General features: G+C 40.1%; 1 long non-coding RNA gene across 1 annotated transcript; it reads right to left on the bottom strand.

The window, feature by feature from the left end:
* Window positions 1–2,113: 2,113 nt before the first annotated feature.
* On the bottom strand, window positions 2,114–11,913 carry LOC144215651 (uncharacterized). Its single transcript, XR_013330466.1, has 2 exons — window positions 11,670–11,913; window positions 2,114–3,350 (listed from the first exon to the last, which is right to left on the bottom strand). It is a non-coding gene; the product is annotated as an uncharacterized LOC144215651 (long non-coding RNA).
* Between the last annotated feature and the right edge of the window lie 3,786 nt (window positions 11,914–15,699).

Raw genomic sequence — 15,699 nt, forward strand, 5'->3', positions numbered from 1 at the left:
GTAGTAGGCCTTGTAAATGTTCTAACAGGGGTGGGAATTCAGAGACCCCCATTCACTGACCAGAAACCTAGGTCAGGGGCCAAATAGTTGGGTTAGCAACAGCTGTTTTCAGCACTATCTTGGAGATTAAATTCCAATCATCTAAAACATTCACCAGTTTAAAGTTAGATTTATTCGGATGATGATGAAGTCTGATGGCGAATTATTCAAAGTTTTATTTGGGTGCTCTGCTTCAATTTTTTTTTTTTTCATGAGGGAGAAGATGTCGGAAAATAAAGTCTATAGGGACCCCTAACCTCACCAACTCAAATGGAATTCATTCATCAATTAAGATGGTTAAATCCATACTTGACATGTCTGATTATTTTTAATGTACATACAGTATCTAATATTATCGGTGACTACTTGTGTTCTATGTTTAATCATCATCAGGTGCTTATTCCAACTCCATTAGACACTTTCCCACCCCTCTTTTTTTACATTAATTTTATAGATGTGTTATTTTATTTTTTTGCACTTCATACAGTTAGTGTGATTCTTAGGTAAAATGTATCACCTTTTGCTTCATAAAGTACCAAAAAAATGTCACTTCTTTATGGAAATTAGTTGGTTAGTCATACTGATCATTGAACTAAATGTAATTCATTTTAAAATGTAATTATTGTTACCAATGGGATTGGACCACTCTTATATCATGATTAGTCTGCAAATTCCAAGCAATATGTAGACTCCAGTTGCACAACACGTCTGAGGCCGACAGAGGGTGTTGATACATTGTCAATTTGCATGTTATATATGCACCCACGTGCCCCCTGGACCCAATGAACTCTGCACGCATATGGAAGCACTTGGCTGAAAGTCAGAACACGTTTTTTTTCTTCTTCTTTGTCTGCACATAACCGGCTCTTTATATGTGAGTTCAAAAGTCCTTCAAGATTTCAAATTTTGTTTTTTTGGGGAGTGAAACATTACAGTATTCAAAACACTTAAGGGAAAAAACACATTTCTTTCACATTGAGTTTGCATCTAATAGGATTAAATTTTGTTCAGTAATTTAAGTGCTTCAGGAGCTTTTTAAAATTTAAATGTATGAGACTGGTAATTCATTTTTGCCTCTCCCTTTTTCGCCATTGCAATATGGGACCATAAAATAATATTCTTGAAATATTGTTGTTAGTTTGGATGCTTTCTTCATCATATTAAATGTAAATTCTGTACAGTTTACACTTAAGATTTATACTGAATAAAATAATGTAAATAGAATATCATTTAGTTAGAAGTCCGATTTCTGTCTGCTTTCCCTTAAATGTAAGCAAAAGAAAAAAGAAAAATGGTGACTTTTGACATAAGATACTATAAGTGATTCTAGGTTGTCATTAACGTCCACTTTGTTTCTATTACTGAATTAATCATGGAAAAATATACACTACTTTGGCTCTGACACCACTGAGGGGGGATGTTTATCTAGCCTTTATGGGGCAATTAGGCAAAGATTATTTGCAGATGTCTCCATCTTCTATACAGTTACTACATGCAAATATTGACTTTACCCTCTGGACAGGTTCTTATAACATTTATTTTTATTACAGAACACAGTAAGTTTTATCTATGCGCAAAAATGGTATAAAATTCTGTTATGCCTCAGCAGCAGATCTTTAGTAGCCATGAAATTGTGATGTTCAGATATTAAATCTAGTGGAATGTTTGTAAATACAATAAAACATTTAGTCTCTTTTGTGCATTAGAGCAAAACTTGAATGCATGCACATCTATTGCAGGTCAACATGTTTTGTTGGACGTTGTATTTTTTGCTATTAAATTAGAGTATTTTTTTACTGTAACTTAACTGAGCATGTGGAAAGCAATTTAAATATTTTGTAGCTCTTGCTGTAAAGGCTATTTTGACACAAGTATATATTTCTTTAGATGGTTAGATGTTAACAGTATATCAATAAAGAAAAATTCATATATATACATATTTTCTTCATACAATCATTCATTCATTTTCACACTTCCACTGGGTGGGAATAAAGCCCCAAAGTCTGTTGAATGCACTATTTCATCAGTGACTTCTTTTAAAACTTCATTCTTTCAAATGAATGCTCAATAAGGCTTGTGGTTTTTATCATCTTTATTTTATTTTGAGACATTTAAAACGACATGTTCTAGGAATAATCTTTCTTCTGCAATACATGCTACACTTTTGTTTCATTTCAAATGACGATACAGAAATTCATTACAATAATCATGTGATGTTCAATTCCCCTAAACATAAAATAAATCTTTACAAAGCAGGAAAAACCTAATAGGCGGAACTACCAAAGTACTAATATTAATAATATCAGTGATATTTCAAAAGAGGCAGTGCAGTAGTGTCATTCTTACCTAATATTAGAATGCTTGTAGGATAAGTTCCTCAGTGGGCATCAGGCATCATTGAGGTAGTATTTTTACCGCAATTTGCATTCATTGATCAGTGAGTTATTCTCATGTAAACCCACCGACAGCAATGAATGTTTATTGCAGCATTTACAAGTGTTGCCAAAATGTCTACTTTCTCCAAATAAATTCTAAAACAGGCTTGCACAATGTATCAAGGAGAAGTCAAAGTCTCCTAAATGTGTCTTTTAAGAAGATAAAGGAGCACGCGCTGTGATGTCTCTCAGGGTACATTCAACGGTCGATGGTTTTGTCTGAGTTCAAACTCACCGACAGCGTTGAATGTTCACTGTGGACACCGATAAAGATCTTGCGGTTCACCGTTGCCATTTGATAAATGGCAGATGTTTGACTGGCCTTTTTTTCTGTAAATGCAACAGTCACAATCTTTGAGTGAAATCAAATAGTGCTACTGGGTTTATTTCCATTTGGTCCCTCAGATCTTGTTGAAACTCAACTTTGTCTCAGACAAGTGGAAAATCACACACTGGCTTGTTGGTTCCCACCCAGACGTTGTCATTTAACATGTCTGCAGATCCAGATTTAAAGGATGCAGCGTTTTTGAAATTGCCACGCTCAAAAGACTTTCTATGATTTCGGCTCACGTCACGTTTCATCAATCGCTTAAAAATTGAAGGCTTCAAAACTGAAGTGCTTTTTATCTTTGTGCGTGTGTGTTTCTTTTGGCCCGGGTGGGTAGGCCATATGCCAGAGTGTGTTACCGCCTATACTGGTGTTGAGGGTTTAAATGACGTCGATGGCAAACCAGAAGGAATGAGAAAGATGATGATGATGCAGTGGCTCGGTTTTTCCTTAAAATAGTTCTTCAGATATGGTGGTAAACCCGCTCCTCCTTTTATCTTCTTCGCCACCTTCAAATCTGTGAGCAGTACTTTCTTCTCTCCTCCGGCCTGCAGCAAAAGGGGGAGAACAAAAGAAGGGGGAAACATCAGAAATAGCGTGAATAAAAGGGCAGAACATGTTGTCAGTCTGGCTTGTGGAAGCAGTTGAATTAATGCTTCTAAGTGTGATCAGAGAATGTGGCTGTGCCCCACAGCTTAGTACATTGCAGTGTTGTGCGAGTTAAAGATTACTGTTCCTTTTACCCTACGCTGAACCTCCAGTTTCTGCTCTGGGAGTGTGCCTTCCTGTGTTCGCCTCTTTGAGGTTGGAAAATCATGCAGCCATGTTTTATTAATGCTCTCTATGGCTATCTGTACCTCCTCAACAATAGACTGTCCTCCTCTTCCTCCTCCTCCCTGTCTCGCCTGGTTCCTTTAATACAGATGAAAAAAATGTAGAACACTACTTTGTTTGTTCTCAGTCCTCTATTTTTTGGGATATATTTAGGATATTTGTGTAGTCTGAGTGTTTTGTAATCACGAGTGAAAGCGGGCAGTTTAAGGCAAGTGTTTGCTGGGATATTGTTTGCGATCTGTTTGATTGAGATCATGAAAAACTTCATTTGTCCAACATAGTGTGGATTTTTGATTTGTTAATTCAAATATATAAGACTAGTAATACAATTGTTTACATTTGTAGAAGCATCCACTGATTTCTCCTCTAAAAGAGCTACTCTAGGTCTTCTCCAATTAAAAGCAGTGTTTTATTTGCCCAAGACTAAAAATCTAGGTGAGAACTGAGAAGTAGAACACTGGGAACTGTGCCCAGATTTTTTTTTTTTACTTCAGCTTTATTGTAAAACCCAATCTCATGCCCCTGAACCATTTTGCCGTTTTAGTTCCTCGTTGCTCCAGCTGGACCACTACTTTCCTCAAGAATGTGTTTCCTAGCTCCGTGTGTTTCCATTCACAGACGAGTAGGTTTCCCTTCTTGGCACTTGGACTCATTGGCCGTGTGCCACCGATACACGAGACTCCCCCCACCCCATTCTCAAATAACTCATCCTCCCATATTACTTCCTCTATTTCCATTCTGACTGGTCTTTCAGGTTAATTTTCTTCCGTGTTATCATTAGGTACGATAATACGATAATAATACCCGTTGCTGGCTTAGACAGCATAGTGAATGACACTGGTGCCATCCTCAAACTTTAAATAACCGGAAAACTTTATAATTATAGCATTTAAAAATAGCTGGGCAAGCACAAGAGCCTATCCGGGCTCGAGTAAAGAGTGCAACAATGTGACTGAACTCGTGTGACCCCTACATCGTCAGCACATTCCGCTGCTTGGACAATGAGAAGCACAGAGTGTACTCTGTCGCGTTGCCGCCCGGTCTATGGCCAGACCTCCATGCCGTCATATTCAAAGGCAGTGCAAATTGAAGCCAATGTTAGTCAAGTCATTACTTCATCAGATATGCCTTATGTGCCAACAAGAAAGCATTGTTACTCAGTGACCGTGGCGATGAGATAGACCTAATATATCGTACTGTACAGATAGATCTGTCGACCGTACCGAATTCTTCATTACGTAATTGACTGGAATTTTTTTGTGCACCATGGCCTTTGCAGTTGGACTACAAAAGCTTGTGACCTGTGAATACATTCATAATCTATCATATAGGCTATAACTGTCAAAAGTTAACCTCATGAAAAGCAAAAAGCTAAGGATCATTAAAAAAAACATGATTAGAATAGAAGCAGATTGGCCCTACGTCTGATCACTAATTTTACCGGACTGCCTGCAGCAACTGTGCTTGCATGGTTGAAGCAGTTTTCCACATTTCTACGAAACTTCTCATTATGGAAGTACACAGAAAGATAAAATCTTAATCATAAAACTGTAAGTGTGGCCAACTCAACCAATTTCAACAATTATTCCTTAATTACTGTCACAGTCCCAACAGCCTTAAAGTCAGATTGGACATTTTGTCAGTCTTTTAGTAATTGTATGAGCAGCGCTCGTCTTATATTCTGTCGCACTGTCGGGACTAAATTACTTGAAGAAATAGACAGGAATCAGTGATAATTTTACAATTGGCACACTGCGAGTCCCAGGGATTCGCGTGTCTGAAAACTGTGCGTCCCAGGAAACTTGTCACGAGTCCCAACATACTACGGATGCAAATAAAACATAAGCAACGATATATAAACATTCAGATTTAATTTATTTATTATATGGTTTAGGGTTAGGGTTTATTTATCATTGTACTAGTCTTTCAGCTCATAGATCCTCCTCTCTTTGCAGCCAAAAGTCTTTTGAAATGTGCGTATTTTTCCTTGCTTCCCCCGTTTTGCTTCATGATCATCGATCGAATCTTCTGCAGTTCTTTTCTTACTAGTTGTATTTTTTAACTGCGAAATAACTATCCAGACTGTTTTGCTTTTTCTGAAACATTTTTTATCTTTCTTACACTATTACGAAACTCTTGCTATCGCTTTCTCTCCTTCGTCTGCTAGTGTCTGCTAGTCTCGTTCACGCGAGAATTATTTCGCAAAGATTATGTGGAATAAATTGGTTTGCTATCGGATATGTGTTTTGGTTTTTTTTTTTGATAAAAATTTCTTTGCGTCCGAAAAAAGCACATTACTTGAAATTGTGCGTCTGGAAGAAAAGCTGTGCGTATCAGACGCAGGACGCAGAGGTAACGAGAACACTGAGGAATTTACTCCATGTAAAAAACAGGCTTGAAATCATTTTGAATATTACAGTATTTGATTTTTTTTGAATTGGCATTGTACCCAGAAGCTCTCCAGATTTTTAAAAGACGTTGGCCGTAATGAAACTGCGTTTTTGGGGGGGGGGTGATGCATGTTGCTCTATTTAATCTTCGTAATGAAGAAAACAAGATTCAAAAATTCCCTTTTACTATTTTCCATTAAATTTCTAAAACTTAAAAAAAAAATAATGAAAAAAAACCCACTCCATTCTTCCCCATTAAATAAGAACATGAACAAACTCCAGTAACTATCTTTCCAAGATGTCTATCCACTTCTCTTCTTTGTGGGTGGTCAATTCTGATTTATTCGAGTCAATAACTGAAGATAAGGGCTCACTTAGGGACTAGTATCAGAGGCTAGCCCTGCTCCGGCTTAGGGACTCCTTCGGGCTGACTGCCAAGCCTTTGCGGAATCACTCGGTATCCACGTGCCACGGATCACTCTGCCAAGGTTGCAGGCATTCACACGCAACCTTGACGATAACCATCCCACCTCTTTTCTCCACAGCTACCTTGCTGTTCAGCATTAACCCGTGACTCTCAATGGTCACACTTTACTCCACCACAACATCTGCAGTGTTCCTGACTTAACTTTCCCTGCTTGTCTTTTCCATAGATCGTATTTTTAGCCGTCAGTATTTCTTGCCTTTTTCCTCTGCCTGCGTGTTCACTGTTTTTAGTCAAAATCTTTCGTGTAGCTTTTCTCTGCACCTTTTTGAACTCGGTACTGAAGCACTTGATTGTGTCAATCTGGCTCTCGTTGACTTATCCACTTGTGCAGCATGCCTGAGAGAAACTCATTGCATGTCTCACTCCCGGTTCCTCTACAAAGCTTTGTTGGTTCATTTTATGAATGCTGAAACCGATGAAAATATATCACATTTTTTTTCTTCCAAAAGTACTTTAGAAGATTTCTATAACCGTGTTATTAAAGAGTTTTTGGGTCAATGTCGTTGTAATTTAACCATGTTTTTTTTCTCTCTAGAGCCTGCAAACATTTTTCTTTGTAGTCTTTACTAGACTTGACGTGCAAAGACTCTTTTATTATGTTTTCTGTCCACACACTGTCTGTTGTATGTTAAAGCTTTGATGGAGCCTGTGGCTAAACCTCTTTCTCGGCAAAGTCACTAAGCGAAAATAGCCTTTATACGAAGGGAGTGGTTCAAGATAACATATTTTGTTCCAGAAATTTTTACATTTTTGTTGGGGCATCTTCCGCAATCTATTGGATAACGAGCACCATGCACTGATTAAACTACAGATGTTTTACTTACTTACCATTTTGGGTAGCAGCCCGAAAACCCTCCCCTATTTTGACACACTACTCTATGTATGATTCCCATTCCTTTTATGCTTGAAGCGAATACATACGCCGTGTAAATACGTTTCAGCATTAAACCAGCAGGGACACTCTGCCCTTTATCCTCTGCAGCGTGTTTTTGTGTTCTGGCGACCTTATCGACGCGGCTAAAACCAAGTTAAGATTGTCTTCTTGTCGCTCGATGTTACAACACACACACACGGCCTTAGATGTTATTTCAAAGTGATGGCTAAAAAGAAAAAGTAAACGAATATTGCGGTGTAAAAAGTCAGCTCGGTTGAGTTCAAACGTTGATCCTTCGCATAGAACTTTAGTGACTGTAGAGGCCGGTGCTTTTCTGAGCTGCTCAGAGACTTAACCCTCCTCCTTGGCACCTTCCTCTTCTCTTGCAGAGGGAAATCTCTGCTGAATTCGTGTCTTCTTTCAGATTTCTAAGAGGCGTTAAACCTTTCTGGATTAAAGGAGGTAATCTGACAGGCAGAAGATTGTATTAGCCAGAGTGTTGGCAGAGCTTTTAATTTCTCCTCTCTTTTCATTTCCCGGCTCACAGCCCGTCTCTCCTGCTGACCCGCTCGATGGTATTATTGTGTCTTTCTTTTGAATTACAGAAAAAACATCCACATCCTCACCACCATTCACTGCTCTCTCGCTCTCTCGCTCTCTCTCTCTCACTCGCTGTCCCACTCTTTCACTCCCTTCATCTGCTTTCCCCCTGCCTCTCGCTCTTCTCGCAGTGACAGCATACTTATGTGAACCCATGATTTATCATTTGCTAATCCGTGCTGATTATGGAGCTTTCCGCACAGTCCTTATCTGTTGCTGAGGCCGCTTTTCACTCCGGAGCTGCCAATTATCTTTCAGGCTGCCTGCAAACAGACTTGTCTCTGTCAGCCAGCTGCACAACCGCCACCAAACTGCTTACATTATATAGAAAGCACACGTGCAGCTCTCCAACAACTGGCTGGCTCCCCAGATGATTTAAATAAAGTATTAGAGTTTTAACTCACTGATTGGTATTTCAAATGGGATGCTATTCTGCATTATTTGCACACAATATGAGGAATAGTCAAATCCAAAGTCAGAAAAACTGACAAATGCCTTCTGGCCCGCGAAAAAAAGGCTTTCAGTGGTATTTCGTGTCAGTTACGTTGTTTGATTCTAATGCGCCAAAAGTCAAGGTGACGTTAACTTAAATGTATTCACCGGGACACGACTTTATGTTTAGATCGCTTAGCATCAAGGTCAAAATTTTGCTCGCGTGACTAACTCGCCACTGACACTTTTTTATACTGACAGCCGTAGTGGCGATGCCTCACTGTGACTCACGCCACACTTCTCGAAGCCAAGGTTAGTGACAACATGAGGTTATTGCAAGCAAGGCTAAGCCTGTGGGGAGGGTATGCAGATCGCGGTGCACTCAGCTGATGTGCCGTCCAATTGTCACAGTAATGGGAAGTGACGTGCACATCAGAGCAATGTGGGTCAGAGCGCCAGACGACTGGCCCGCGGTCTGTATCTGCTTTATTAGGCAGGCAATGTCTAATCTGCTGTAGCTCGACCAGACAAAATTCTCTAATCGACCCTGATATTCAGTGAACACACATTACCATCTTCTCTCATGCTTAGAAACACACAGCCCGGATGGGCTTTGTGTATTTGGCATGTAAAAAAAATGTTTAGAGCTAAATTCATTACTTAACAAACTGCATTATGAAGATGTGTTGTGTCTTGGTTCAAACATTTCCGAATGCTCATGGGACAATAATTCTGTTTTGCAATATAAAACAAGTGGTGTGGCTTATTTAAAAATATTTTAAAAAGGACACTTTTGATGCAGTTTTGAATTTGATTTTATTTGACTTGTTCTTTGTCTTTTTTTTTTCCAAAGAGAACTAGATATGCACAAATGTGTTGCGCTAGAGGATTTCCATGACATGGACCGAGATTAGTGACCGTAGGAGGGGAAAGAGATGGCAAGGCAAAGTTTGAAAAATATAAAAGGAATTTGCAGGGCTCCGCCAAAGTTTTGCCTGCTTTTCCTCAGTACTCGCACAAATCTATTTCAGCCAAAGGAAAGGGACATATGGGACCTTCAAGTAATTTGGCATTTTCTACTCCAACCGTTTTTTTTTTTATGGCAGGGGAAAGACGCAGAGAGGAGTTGAGTTCCCGCGAATCTGCCACAGCCTCATCAAAGGCAGTAATTTCCTGTTCATTTCTGGCCCCCATCCCCCAACTCTGAGCTCTTGTCTGCTAATCCCACCCCTGCACACAACCCCCACCCTCTCCCAATCCCCACCCTGGGCCCCCCTGCTGCTGTCCTGCCTGGCTGTGCTTCAGTTTGCAGCACTCCGGGTCTGAGGACTGCGGTGGGAGGCTATGTGCTTTGTGTCCGAGGGCTTGCAGTTCAGTTGAGCACTAACAAATCCTCATTGTCCTGTGCAAGAGTGGTGTCAGAGGAGATCGTCACTAGTGTGTATGTGTGTGTGTGCATTTTGAGGGAAGGGGGTTGTATTGCTGTCTGGTTTCTATTCAAATCCAGGTACACACAAGCCTGGGCGGGAACAAAGCGCCGTAGAGAGGCTTATAGAGCGTCAAGCATGGGACCAAAGTCCTTGGAGGACTCAGTTGAGTCCAGGCAGAACTGAGTTGAAGGGTCAGAGGAGCTGCTTACACAACTGCTGCCCTCCCTGAACTGAACACACTACACATTAGCTCTACAAGTGATGCCGGGAGGTCCCAACATCTAAGGGGATCACATCCAAGACACCGAGATGATGCAAACCCAAACAAAATTATTCACCTTCAGATGTTTGCACGTGACCGATTTTGTTATTTTAAAGGCCCGAGCTTTAGAAAGGATGGTTAATATATTATTTTAATACGTTTTTCAGTAAATAAATCCCCCATATTTTGGAAGAAATATCTTGTGTCGGAGACTTTGAAGTTTTGTAGGCCGCCATTTGAAAACGGGTTACATGTGGGATAAGATATGTATCGAGTTGACAAGACTCTACATGTGTAGGTATTTTACATTGCTTTCCGCTTTTAGAGGTTTGTACACACATAGAGCGGTCTTATAAGAAGACTTGGCTTTCCATGACCCGAAGGGACATGTTGTAGGATTATTGTTCTCGTGCTGGAATTAAGCCTATGTATGTTTGCGCCACCTCCGAGTACATCTGTGGTCTTTAGGGATGTTTTTGTTGTTGTGGTTACTCTCTTTTGCACTCAACCATTTGCTGTGGATTAAGAGCTTTGGACAAAAGCAGACCAGGGCAAAAAATATACAAAAAAAAGTTCACATAGGAATAGCCATCGTTTCCTGTCACTAAATACATTCCAGTCACTCCCCATGTGAGTTTGTGGGGGAAACCAAGGAAGAAGCTTTGCTTGTACGCATAAGGCATTCTCCCCTGTTCGTCGTCTATATTTAACCACTTCTAAATTTACACTTCCTTTTCTACATTTCCCTATTGTGCAAGGCGGATTTGAAAAGAGCGGAAAGCAATCAATTTTAGATTGAGTCTTCGCTGTTTCCAAATGCTTTAAACCGATTTTCCCAAGAAAATCGGGTTTATTTCCTTCGACTAGAATGGAAGTTGGAGAGGTGAAGACACCACTTTGAGAAACTGAAAATGAAGAGGTTCATCCTTAACCCTTGTTGATGACCAATGGCAGGGGTTCCCCACCCATCACGGCAGCAGCTGGCTACCCCTTCCTTCTGATTCAGTCCCTAATGGCTGACCTACCCTGTCTGGGCTGCCCCACTTGCTTTTGTCTTCTGTCTGGCTCAGTTCCTCTCAGTCAAACATAGCTACTGCCTGCTGCAGTCTACATTCCCACAGAGCAAACACTAAATCACACACGCACGCACATCCACACACACTCACACACATACACGTACACACACGTACAGTTTTCACACTCGGCACACTTTGTCCAACACGCACAATCTCTGTCTAGTTGGTCTTTCTCGCATACATTCTTTTCAAAGTCCTCCCACGTACAAAGCTTCTGTCTTTCACTCAAATCACACAAAAAAAACATAACACTTTTCACACACATTTAGTTTGCGCCACATGCCGCTGAGTTCGCTATGTGTAAAACAGTTAAAATTGAAACTTGACCCATTAGCTGATTAATAATTGTTTATCATTTTTGTTAAAAGATAGTACACTATTGTTAATCAAATTATGGACTCGTGGCAAAGTGCTGAAGAAATGCATTATTTTTCAGTTTTTTTAAAAGCAGAAACAGAAGGTCAATCAGTTCAAATACTTACCGGGAGCCGGAAGAAAAGTTGGGCAACTGCAATCTGGGTTGTCTGGATAGTAGAAATTGGAGAAGACTTCCATATTCAGGGATTAAAATATACACTATCTTGTCTATATGAAAGGCTTCTTCTCTGTTTCACCCAGACACATGCACAAATACACACTGAAGCCCAATCCTGACATGCAGTCTTTCAGTCCGATCTCCGTGCCGCCAATGGGACCTCAGCCAGGAGTTTGCAAATACAAGTGGCTCACAAATCTCTCTCTCTCTTTTTTTTCCTCCCTCACTTACTCCCTCCCTCCCTCGCTCCCTCCCTCTTTCCCTCTCGCGCCTTCTGCACAGCTACATAGATAAACAAGAAACCACATTCCCACATGCATCCACCCCCCACTCGGCACAAATGTACACACACACACGCACACATACACTCATGCGTGCACATACAGAAACACACACACAAAGGTGCACATAGCAATTCACACATACAAACACGTACGGAAAAGACGAGACAGAAGTTAGGAAACTGCTCCACATTTTTGTGCATGCACTATATATGAGGCAGTTGATGGACAGCAGCACATAGTCTCATGAGTGGAGAGAGGGTGTTCGGGATTGGCTGGAGGCTGGGGAACGGAGGGGGACCAGGGCTTGTTGTGATTGGTTTGAGCTCACACCATTAAAAGGAGAATGCTTCTCCATTGAATGGCAGCTGGCATGGGTGGAGTCTAGGTGACATGGCTCTGGGCATGGTAAAAGTGGTATGAAATATCCAGAGATACATGATTAAAGTATTGTTTGTTCATCCATCCATCCATCCTCCCACCCATTCATCCATCCATCCATCCCTCCATCCTTCATCCATTTATCCAAGGTCAGGTTAAGGGGCAACAGTTTCAGCAAGGAAACTGAGACTTCTCTTTCATCTCAATGAAAGTCTTGACCTGAACCCTGTCTATTTGGAATGGCATCTCCTCAAGAGAACCATTTAAAACTCACATCCAACATTCTCAAATTGTTTCCTTGTGACAGGTGGATTTTCGTTGATGTGTTTGACACCAATCTCAATAGAAATATTGACTTTGGAACCAGCTCAAGAAAGCATTGTCAAACTTGTACTTTGACAATGATTTATTTGGACAAACATGTATTTGAGATGATTAATAGTGAAGAAATATAGGGCTAATTATTATTTGCCTAGATTCAAATGAGGATACAAGAATTGTTTCAATATTTTATACTATGATGTGAATGACATTTTTTTTCTTATTATAATGCCTCATTTGATTGTACAGGTAATGTATTGTCTGGTAATGTATATATTGCTACATTTCACTCTAAAGCAGCAAATATTTGTTTTTGTAAATAATTTTAAAAACAGATTTGTGATTAAAAACAAAATGGAGTGATTTAAAAAAAAAAATGCACAAAATAATATCGTACAAATGTTCTTACAAAGTGAAAGGTATGCGTTTCTCTTGATGATGACGTAGATAGGCCCGGAGCGCTGCCAAAGTTCTTTCATGCACAGTTGATTATATCACCCTGACCTGAATAACGTAGTAGTCCATGCTCAGCAACACGCTGCCACACAGGCTTTTTACCAATCTTAACCCAATAGGGTCCCGCTCTTTAAGCACCATGCTGTGACATCATATCTGATGAGGATAATACTTTTTTTTTTTTTTTTACTCTATTCTGGTTTAGTCCGATATGACAGCTGAGTATTCATCGGTTTGAATGAACAGCAAAAGAATATAGTGTACGTTAAAAGAAATATCTTTTGGAAACTTTATGGGCTTTTGCAGAAAAAAATAGTAAAGCATAGTGAAAGAATACATGTTTTTTTCCCTCATTTATTTTTGGCTATTTTTAGCACTTTCTTTCCTGTTTGAGATGCACCTGATTACAAGTTCTCTTACACTTGGTCAGTTAAAATTCCTCTGGGAATACTGTGACTGTCTTGACATTTCATAATTAAAACCCATTCTGGACACGGTGTTGTAAGCACCAAAGCATCTCTAGAATACAAAGCTTTAAAATAGCCCTTTGTTGTGCTAATGTGCTGATATAATCTCTGTCCATATAATTCTTCATATGTAAAGATAGAATGGAGGGGGGGGTTGGAACATTGTCTCCCGGGTTAGGGTAGATTAGGTTGCGAGAGGAAGCTGCAGCGCGTCCTGCAGCTGTGTTTACGATGACAAGCCTGCTGTAGGCAGACTAAACACAACAGACAACGTTACCTGCAGGGCTTCCTATTTCCATTCCCATTGCCCGTTCGACTTGATTTGTGAGCCCAGTTGAATTTCAGTGTCTCTCCAAGTCGCCATGACACAGTATCACCAAGTTAGTTGCTTACTGATGTGCACTGACCTGATTGAATTCACTGAAGCAGGTTTTTATACCCTTGTAATGATGGTGCTTATTGTGCCGAATGGGGAAAAAAAGGTCACTAGGCTGTGCCATTATTATTGTCTTCTAATTGTGTGTATGCCTTCCAAATATACAGTATACGTCCGGTATGAGAAACGTTGAATCTTTATGCTTCCATAGTGAGAGTTATTGACTAGGGGAGATGCATAGAGGGAGAGAGCAAGATGAAATTCTCATCCTTGGTTCAGATCCTTAAGAACGCTTGGGATGGCAGGATCTTATTATCACAGCAAATTTGCAATGTGCAGAGTGGAGGAGATTAGATGAGTCCTTTCCTTTGAAGTGTATTTTTCAACCATTGTGCAATGGCAAATTCCATCAAGTGTTGGGGGAAGCTGGGGTAAGAGGCAGTGGCAATGAATGCTGCCACATTAAAAGCTGTCATTTGCAAAATTTGACGAAATAGTCGCTTACCAAATGAGAAATGCAGCCTATTCCAGCAATGTCATTTAAGTTGGACTATGGATGACAGAATGATAATATATGTACATCACATAGTTTTTCTGTATCTTTAAATCTGTGTATAAATAATGATTTAATAATGTATTTACTGTCTGGAAAATGCCAAAAAATAGCTCTCAATGAATCATAAAGCGCTTTAGGAAGGCTGTGCATATTCTTTTGCGAGGATGGTCAATTCGGTTGAAGTAAAGTTTAAGGTCGTTATTCGGCCTTATGTAACTTTTTTGACCTGCACTTAACTTTCCACTTCAGGGCTAACCAAACAACACTGTGTTTGTGTCGTAAGGATGAGAGTAGCTGCAGTGAAGTTATCGCTCCCATTTTGTAGTTCTGCAGGGCTAGTAAAGCCTTAGGCTAGGTTAGGAGTACTTCTCTGGGGATCGAGTTGAGGAGTGACATCCCCGGCCTGTGCCTCAGATCTGGTTACAACATTAGGCCAAATACAAACAGTAAAGTGCTGTTGGAAGTGTCTCGACATGCCAGGGACCATCTTGTTTCTGCAGTTGTTCCGTTTTGTCCTTTTCATCTTTTGAGTCAAATGACATAGCTTCAGAAAATACTGTTGTTGTCCCTAGTTGTGAGATTCAATCTAAGATACGTCGATAAAACCTTTGCAAAACAATACAACTGAATGATGAAATGAAGGCCCTTTCAGACAAAAATCCGGTGATGTAAAGGTGTTTAGTACAAAGATAATTTGCCAGCTCAGTGTAAACGGATATCAGGGAATTATTTGCAAAAGCCCATTGATTTTATGTAACATATTACAGATAACCTTGACCTTAAAGCTTTCCACAATAAAGGTAGTCAAAGTCTTATAGGATTGGCACATTCACAGGGATTGTTGATGGCATATCCAGCGAAGGATTAGATCGCCTCCAATAGTTTGCTCAAGGATACTTTGACAGGACCGGAGGCAAGTGGAGGATCAAACCTACATCATTCAGTTGAAAAACAACCACTCAATCTCTGGTGCCAAGCCTCCTTACTGATCGTGATAGCGACCCTTAATCTTCCCCCCCCCACCATAATCTAGTGGTTTGCACATTTATTGGGTGAATTAGTTTCTTCAATTTAGTATTTATGGCGATACTGTTGCTCTTCATTTAAGATTACAACTAATCTTATTAAAAATCTACTGC

The sequence above is a fragment of the Stigmatopora nigra genome, chromosome 22, assembly GCF_051989575.1.
Source record: "Stigmatopora nigra isolate UIUO_SnigA chromosome 22, RoL_Snig_1.1, whole genome shotgun sequence".
In the NCBI taxonomy this organism is placed as follows: Eukaryota; Metazoa; Chordata; class Actinopteri; order Syngnathiformes; family Syngnathidae; genus Stigmatopora; species Stigmatopora nigra.